Here is an 8,293-nt window from a genome sequence, read left to right on the forward strand (position 1 = left end):
TGTCATACCACACATCTGCCAGCACACCACACTGTGCCAGGCCACCACTGCGTCACACAGCTGCCAGCGTACCTCACCGTGCCAGCCCACCACTGCGTCACACAGCTGCCAGCGCACCTCAACGTGCCAGGCCAGCACTACGTCACACCACACAGTTACCAGTGCACCTCACTGTGCCCTGCTACCACTGCATCACACAGCTGCCAGCGCACCTCACTGTGCCAGGCCACCACTGCGTCACAGAGGTGCAAGCGCACCTCACCGTGCCAGGCCACCACTGTTTCACACCACACAGCTGCCAGCACACCTCACCGTGCCAGGCCACCACTCTATCACACCACACAGCTGCCAGCGCACCTCACCGTACCAGGCCACCACTGCGTCACACTAAACCACTGCCAGCGCACCTCACCGTGCCAGCCCACCACTGCGTCAAACCACACAGCTGCCAGCGCACCTCACCGTGCCAGGCCACCACTGCGTCACACTACACAACTGCCAGCGCACCTCACTGTGCCAGGCCACCACTGCGTCACGCATCTGCCAGTGCACCTCACCGTACCAGGCCACCACGGCGTCACACCACACAGCTGCCAGCGCACCTCACCGTGCCAGCCCACCACTGCGTCACACCACACAGCTACCAGTGTACCTCACTGTGCCCTGCTACCACTGCATCACACAGCTGCCAGCGCACCTCACCGTGCCCGGCCACAGCTGCATCACACAGCTACCAGCGCACCATACCGTGCCAGGCCACCACTGCGTCACAACACACAGCTGCCAGCACACTGCACCGTGTTGTGCACACTAGTCAGGCCTATTGACCTTTCACAGTCTTGCCTTGTTGTGTGAAACTTTTGTGGCACATTGTGTGACACATTTTTAGATATTCAGATCCTAATTAATATCATTATTCATGTCTTTAGATACGTGATTCCATACTATATTCCCTATTACAAAACCAATAATTCCGGTCCTAAAATCTGATTGGCTGAAACACATTCGAAGGAGTGCTATATTCTCTAATATACGCACACACCGGAATTTTGACTTCACTGTTTGATAAAGAAATCTTTAAGACTACGTCTTAGCGTAGATAAAAAACCTTGGATTCTCATGTATCTTTTGCTGCTGTCTGTTGCATTCTTGAGGATACTTGTGATATTTTGAGCTCTCGTTGAATGATAAGGGTCGCAGTGTAAATCATTTGCGTTGTTAGAAATTATGAAATGCTCTGTTAAAAGCAAGGAAGTTTTTATGTCTGTTATGGTAAAAGAAAATTCCTCACGAACTAGGGATTGGACAGTTTTTCAGTGCTTGTAGAATTGATGGAAATGTTCAAATAAATGTGCTGAAGAAATAAAAAAAGTAGTTTATTCCTTTATCATATTGGCTAGCTAGTGTCCTCTCTTTGCTAGTTACTCGTGGCTGTGTTTCTGCGTTGCGCAGCAACAAGGGACTATATTCTCAGGCGGAGGAACGTAAAAAGCTTAATTTTCGTGTTAAATAATTTTTTTAAATTAAAATTCATTCTATACAGCAATCGCATATTTGGGGACCATTTTTGAAAATTTTGATGCTTAAAATGTTTAGGGAGAAATGGAAGACTGCTGTGTATTTTTTCTTTAATGTACCGAGACCAGCCATATACAGTTTACATAATATGTTTATGTTCCAAAATTAATATTGTTTATGGCCTTCACATGCGTTATGCTCCTATTCTTTTTATGCTCAGCTACTAAAATTTCCCTACAGTGGTACAATTCCATATAAATACTCAATACTAAGCGGATAAAAAAATTCACAGTAAAGACATTATATGATTAGATCCTTCCACGACCGACCAACGCACCACGAGTGCCCGTCGGTCATTTTGGCCAGCCAATCACGTACCGCGGTAGGGCGTAGATACCAGCGGTACGGGTTTGTACCGCAAACTCTGAATGGCTGCATCTGTATAAACAAACTCTACATGCATCTGACATTTCTACGTTTAATCTACTGGAGTATATATTTTCTGGCAAGATGAATGGTATTATACCTTAAAATGTTTTGAAACAGTTAAAATTGTAAAAAAGTTTTTAAATCCCCCACCAAAAATTCAGACTTCAGGAAGAGCATCTGATTTCTTTCAATAAAGCAGAACAATGCAAAAGCACACAATACAAAATCTCCATACTTACAAACATGGAGAATGAAGACATGTAGACACATATACCTCTGACCAGCCTACCATCGAAGAGGTGAAAGATGAAACTTTTCCTTTATCGTCAACTCAGTGAATGTCTTTAAACTTTCGAAAACTGTAACAAAGAATAAGTTAAAAAACTTATTTTCATTGGACCCACAGAAAAGTCAAAGTTGTCCATAGAAATGCCCATCTAAATCAGAAATCTACAGCACAAAGGCAGTGGCCTTTCGGGACATAAAAATGCCCAATTGCCCTTGGTCACGGACATCTTGCTATCAGTCACTACAAAGATGTTTTCTCTCGTGCCATGGCTTGCCTGACTTGCTTCTTCAGCTGGATGGCTTCTGGTCGCTGGTCAGGATCGACAGCCAGCATGTCCTGGAGCAGTGTCCTTAGCTCCGTGCTTATGGCTCTATTTACTTTCAGGGGGATGTGGAACTGCAGCCAGGGGTTCTCACGCAGGGCCTCTCCAACAGGCCCTGACAGACATATGCTCCTGTATCGGAAACACACTTTAGTTCAATTCTAAAATATTTCTCATAGGACTGAAGGAACCTTTGCCTGTTAAGAGTTAACAATTAGGTCCTCAAGTACTGTTTTACGGTTTTGTACACTCTTGGCTGGCCAAGGTCTCTTTAAGGTCTCTTAAGTGGAGGTGTAACTCATGTATCCTACATGTGATTTAGCAACATGAAAGGGAATAGCTTCTTATCGGATTATGGTCTTGGTTAACTGCCTAAGGCTGACCTAAGTGCCTAACTTTCTGACTTTGTTTATACCTTATATGTTAAGAAGCTTCTTCTGACCAATCAGAAATGTATGCTTTATGTATGAACATTTTGCTCATCAAAGTAAGTGAGAGACAAGGTTAACAGAAATTAGCCACGGCAGTAAATGACAGCATATGTTTTGGTTCTTAAATGGTCTCTACCTGGCACACCTGCAGTGCAAACTGACACACACTGTTTAGAGAAACATCTACTCTATTACTAATATTAATGAAACATTTCTTATTCTATGGAACAAAAACAAACAGTAAAACTAAAACACAGATCTCTTAGCTTCCTATTTCATGAACCAGATGACTGAATGACCAAGCCTAACTAGTAGCCAGAACCCCAGTTAACCCTCCGTAACACAAAGTTTAACCACACGACAGGAACTCTTTCAAACTGAGTGAAAATCATAAATGGATCCATAACTTTACATCAATTTACTATGTTGTGCCAATACCTGCATTTACATTTAGAACGATTGATGTCATAGAACCAGCATCACACCAGTTCCAGGTGTCTCCAAGGAGACAACAGAACTTCAGTTGTGTTTGCTAAAATACACACTTTGAAACATACTGTAACACTTAGTTAACATGTCTGGTTTAGTTGAAGAATCGGCTAAGGTAAGTTTCAGGGTTTAATGGTGGGATGGCACCTGTGCTTTTTTCCCCCAACCGCTAGAATATGATTCGCACCAAACCCAAAAGAAATACTGCACAGTTCAGGAACTTCATCAACCTAGCAACTGTAAAATAAGCTTACAAACAACTGAATTGAAATGCCAAAAAGTTCAGAGAAAGGCACAAACTATGTTTACTTGGGGTTTACAAAATTAAAGCTAACTAAAACTGTAATGATAAACAATCATGCTGCCAATGGACAGAGAAATATCATGTTTTTTGAATAATGTATTATTTGTTATACAGGAACCCAGTATAAGGGAATCCCTTGCAATCCTGTCTGCAGAGATAAAGGTAAGTATTTTTTTCTCTTTAGCTCTGTCACTCCAAGAAATATAATGAACATAAATATATTTGCCAATCTTTTCATAGTAATCCAAACAACTCTGCGTGTATCTGACACTTTGTAATATTTATCTACCGCAGTATAACTCTTCTGGCAAGGCGATTGCTATTGTACCTTGAAAGAAAACTGATTGGAAATGTCATGTACTCTATGGTTTCTATTGATGTCAAGTGGCAAATGTTGACTGGTGATGTTATGTGAATCTTAGGAAATGGTCATTTTTCAATCGAGTCTATGTTTCTCAGAATTTGAGACAGAGAGGTCAATCTCTGCAATCCGAGCTGAGGGCATTTCTTGGAATGGAAAGGTAAGAGCAACGTGTTCTTTGATATTCTCTTAAGACTCTTCGCCAGATTTTACGATGAAAAATGTAAATAATAATAACAAACATTATTTTATATAGTGCCTTGAAAGGTGGCTTCTTTACAGAATGACAAAACCAACTACAATAAATAATACACAAGATATGCATGATGACAATACACAGTTAGAGGAGACAGTAGATGGTCATTGTCAGTGTATTCTGAAGGTAGTTTTCCAATTTTTTGGAACGGGGTAAAAGAGGCCACCTCTACTAGAATCTTTGTCCTAACCAAAAATGTAACAAAGTATAATAATAATATTAAAAATAATAATAATAAACTTTATTTATAGAGCACCTTTCATACAAATAGTGCTTTGGTGCTTTAAAAAACAAGCGTAAAAATAAAATATTAAAATTGAGAGATATACTTTCAGTTGTAAAGGAAAATACAGCAAAACAGTAAAGCAACATACATGTCAATTAAATAAATAAAAATTAGGAAAGTCGTAATAAAATAAGAACAATTAAAGAGAACTGAAAAAAGAAACATAAATAGAAAGAACAAAGAACCACTTTAACTAAAAGCAACATTTTCAAATGTTTTTTAAAACAATGTACCGAGCTTGACTGCCTAATAAAAAGTTGAAGTGAGTTTCATAATTTAGAAGCATAAAAACGAAAAGCAGCCTCTCCACTCTTTCTGCATTTCACATGTGGTATTTGCAGTAGGCCAGTATGTGCAGATCTCAGGTCACGTATAGGAACATATGAAGACAGACATTCAGTAAGGTACAGACGTGCTAGGTCGCTTAAAGCTTTAAAAACAAGTAAAAGAACTTTCAAATTTATCCTAGATAATACAGGTGACCAGTGAAGTTTTTTCAAAACAGGAATGATATTCTCTTTCTTGTATTTGTTAGGATCTGTGCTACTGCATTTCGAACAAGTAGTAAGGGATTTATTGTTTTCTTGGGAAGCCCACAAAACCGAGCATTACAATCATATCCACATCAATGTGAGCAATGGAGAAGTCAAATTAACGTGTCTAAATATCATCTAGTTCTATCCCAGGGAAGAGGGCCTACACAGACGACAAGACACAAAACGCTCAACTGTGCAAAACACGCATAAGGACATCAGTCAGGAGGAAAAAGGTAAAGTGTTTTTTCTTCTTCACCATGGTCATGTAGTTTCACTCCAAGCACTGTCATATGAAATAACTGTGGAAACGACCTCCCCAACATTTTGGGTTGTTGCATTTTGCTTCAATGAATTTTAACCTTTTCTTTTAGACATTAAGAGGAAGGACACATTCACCCTTGGTAGAGATTCAGTTGTTCTATGAGATGTCAAGGTGAGAATTAACCACTTCAGGCATAAGTGAATCCACATGACTGAAAAAGGGGCAATGAACAGGATATGGGGATTTTGCTAGTTATAAAGTACAATAATCATCATTACATGATCTAAGACTACTGAAGTATAAGCTGTGTCCCTGACTGATTAATTAGCAAATTCATCTTTGTAGAGTGCAGCTACTATCTATTCAGTGGCATTTCCTTAAAACAACTGTATTCCCACATTCTGAATATGGAGTGAGATCATGTAGAGAATGTTGGACTTGTAATAACTAATTGAAGGATAATAATAATCAACGAAAGTGCTTACAAGTATCAACAAATGCCTTCAAAGTACTTGACACGTACTTTGCTTTCAAAAGTGAAACATAATTCATGCTTACGTAAGATTTCTCTTGACTTCTCAGGAGTATACTAACTCCAAGGACAAGTAACATCAAAAACCATTATTTAAGTGCTGATGTTGGAGCTGCAATACTATTACCAAGACAAAAAATGATACAGGTAATACTGCTTTCAGAATTCTAAGAATTGCTAAAATAGTATGTTTACAGAGCATTCAGAGTCTCATAGAGAAAATAAGTTGAGAATATGACAAGTTCCTACCATCTCAAACACTGCCAATCTAGAACAAAAAGAAAATACTTGAACGCCTACAGTAATCGAACACAAACCAGAACATATCAGTGCATGACAATGAAATGTAGTCACAAAATGATTCTACCCTTTCAAGTCCCAAAAAGGACCGAGGAACTTACCGGAGGCGATCCCTGGATTTCAAACACAGCACGATGTAGCCAATGTAGGGGAGAAGATTACAGAGAGCTCTTCTCAGATTGCTCAGAGTCAGCCCCAGGACCCTTTCCTGACTGAAGCAGACAAAGTTGTCAAACAGGTAGGTAGAAATGAGTAAGGAACAGAGAGTATGGTTATTCTTGCATTGTTTTGTTCGTCTGTCAAAGAAAAGAGTGCTTCTGACTTTTGTCAATGTTCATCTTTATTTTAGGAGAAGAACAAACGGTGGTATCACACTTTGCTCAAGTGTATGATGCCATGTGTGTACAGCAGACATCACCAAAGGAACAGGAGACACCTGAGTAGAGAACAAGAATATGAAAAGACTGATGAAAAAAAGCACCAGGAGAAATCCATTGAATATGCACAATCTCGTCCAGTATTTCAATGAAAAGTTTCAGTGTTGTTTTTAGTGTCGTCGTATTGCATACATTTAAAACAATGTGTCTTGTTTAATGAACAATTTCATTTACTTTCGTAAAAAGTGTTGTTTACTGTAGTCCTACACTCCACAGACATTCACAACAGCGACATATCATAAACACTTGAATTACTTATCTAGTCTCTCGAAACAAAATTTCGAGAAAAAACACATTGCCCAACGTTAGAAAGCACCTTGCATTATATTGCTTGAAAAACAATTTTATTTCGAAGGAATTATGGATCGGGAATTCTTCGAGGAAGTCGTGGTCACACAGCATGCCGCCCCATATATCAGGGAGCACATTGGATCAAGGCACCGTCTCTTTCAAGACAACGATCCGAAACACAAAGCAGCAAGGGCGAGGCTTACAGAAGAACGAGTGAACTGGGTGAAAACTCCAGCCGAATCTCCAGATTTAAATCCAATAGAGATGGTATGGCATTCGCTGAAAGACTATGTTTGGAAAACTGCTAAACCCAGCACAAAGCAAGAACTGATACTGATACAATGTCTTTTGATACTGATACTGTATGAGTAGGGCTGTTTCGCCACTCCTTTTTTTTTGTTGCATGCAGCAGTACTTCTTATGGTAGTACTTAAGTACAGTACAGTAGGTACTTACATTAGTACTTCTCGCGTTAAAAAAGTTAGGTGTTAGCATAAACTATTAGTAATAAATAATATTAAACTTAGCACTGTAATAAATTATGCTAATATTAAATTCGATTCTGCTCTGAGAATGTAGGGGGAAGAAAAATGCCAGTGGTCTTTTCACTGATGAACTTGTGCCTGATGAACACCACTGCGTCACACCACACAGCTGCGAGTACACCTCACTGTGCCCGGCCACCACTGCATCACACAACTGCCAGCGCACCTCACCGTACCAGGCCACCACTGCGTCACACAGCTGCAAGCACACCTCACCGTGCCAGGCCACCACTGCGTCACACCACGCAGCTGGCAGCGCACCTCACCGTTCCAGGCCACCAATGCGTCACCCAGCTACCAGCGAAACTCACCCTGCCCGGCCACAACTGCATCACACCACACAGCTGCAAGTGCACCTCACCGTACCCGGCCACCTCTTCATCATACAGCTGCCAGCGCACCTGACCATGCAAGGCCACCACTGCGTCACACAGATGCCAGCGCACCTCACCGTGCCCGGCCACCACTGCGTCACACCACACAGATCCCAGCGCACCTCACAGTGCTAGACCACCACTGCGTCACACAGCTGCCATCGCACCTCACCATGCCAGATAACCACTGCGTCACACAACACAGCTGCAAGCGTACTTCACCGTGCCAGGCCACCACTGCGTCACACAGCTGCCAACGCACCTCACCATACCAGGCCACCACTGCGTCACACCACACAGCTGCCAGCGCACCTCAAAGTACCCGGCCACC

At 41.3% G+C, this 8,293-nt stretch overlaps 1 long non-coding RNA gene across 1 annotated transcript; it reads left to right on the forward strand.

The window, feature by feature from the left end:
- Positions 1-3,868: 3,868 nt before the first annotated feature.
- LOC148639364 (uncharacterized) lies at positions 3,869-5,448 on the forward strand. Its single transcript, XR_015930691.1, has 3 exons — positions 3,869-3,944; positions 4,242-4,303; positions 5,361-5,448. It is a non-coding gene; the product is annotated as an uncharacterized LOC148639364 (long non-coding RNA).
- The last annotated feature ends 2,845 nt before the right edge of the window (positions 5,449-8,293 follow it).

Source organism: Lepisosteus platostomus, chromosome 26, assembly GCF_059453375.1.
Source record: "Lepisosteus platostomus isolate fLepPlt1 chromosome 26, fLepPlt1.hap1, whole genome shotgun sequence".
NCBI lineage: Eukaryota > Metazoa > Chordata > Actinopteri > Semionotiformes > Lepisosteidae > Lepisosteus > Lepisosteus platostomus.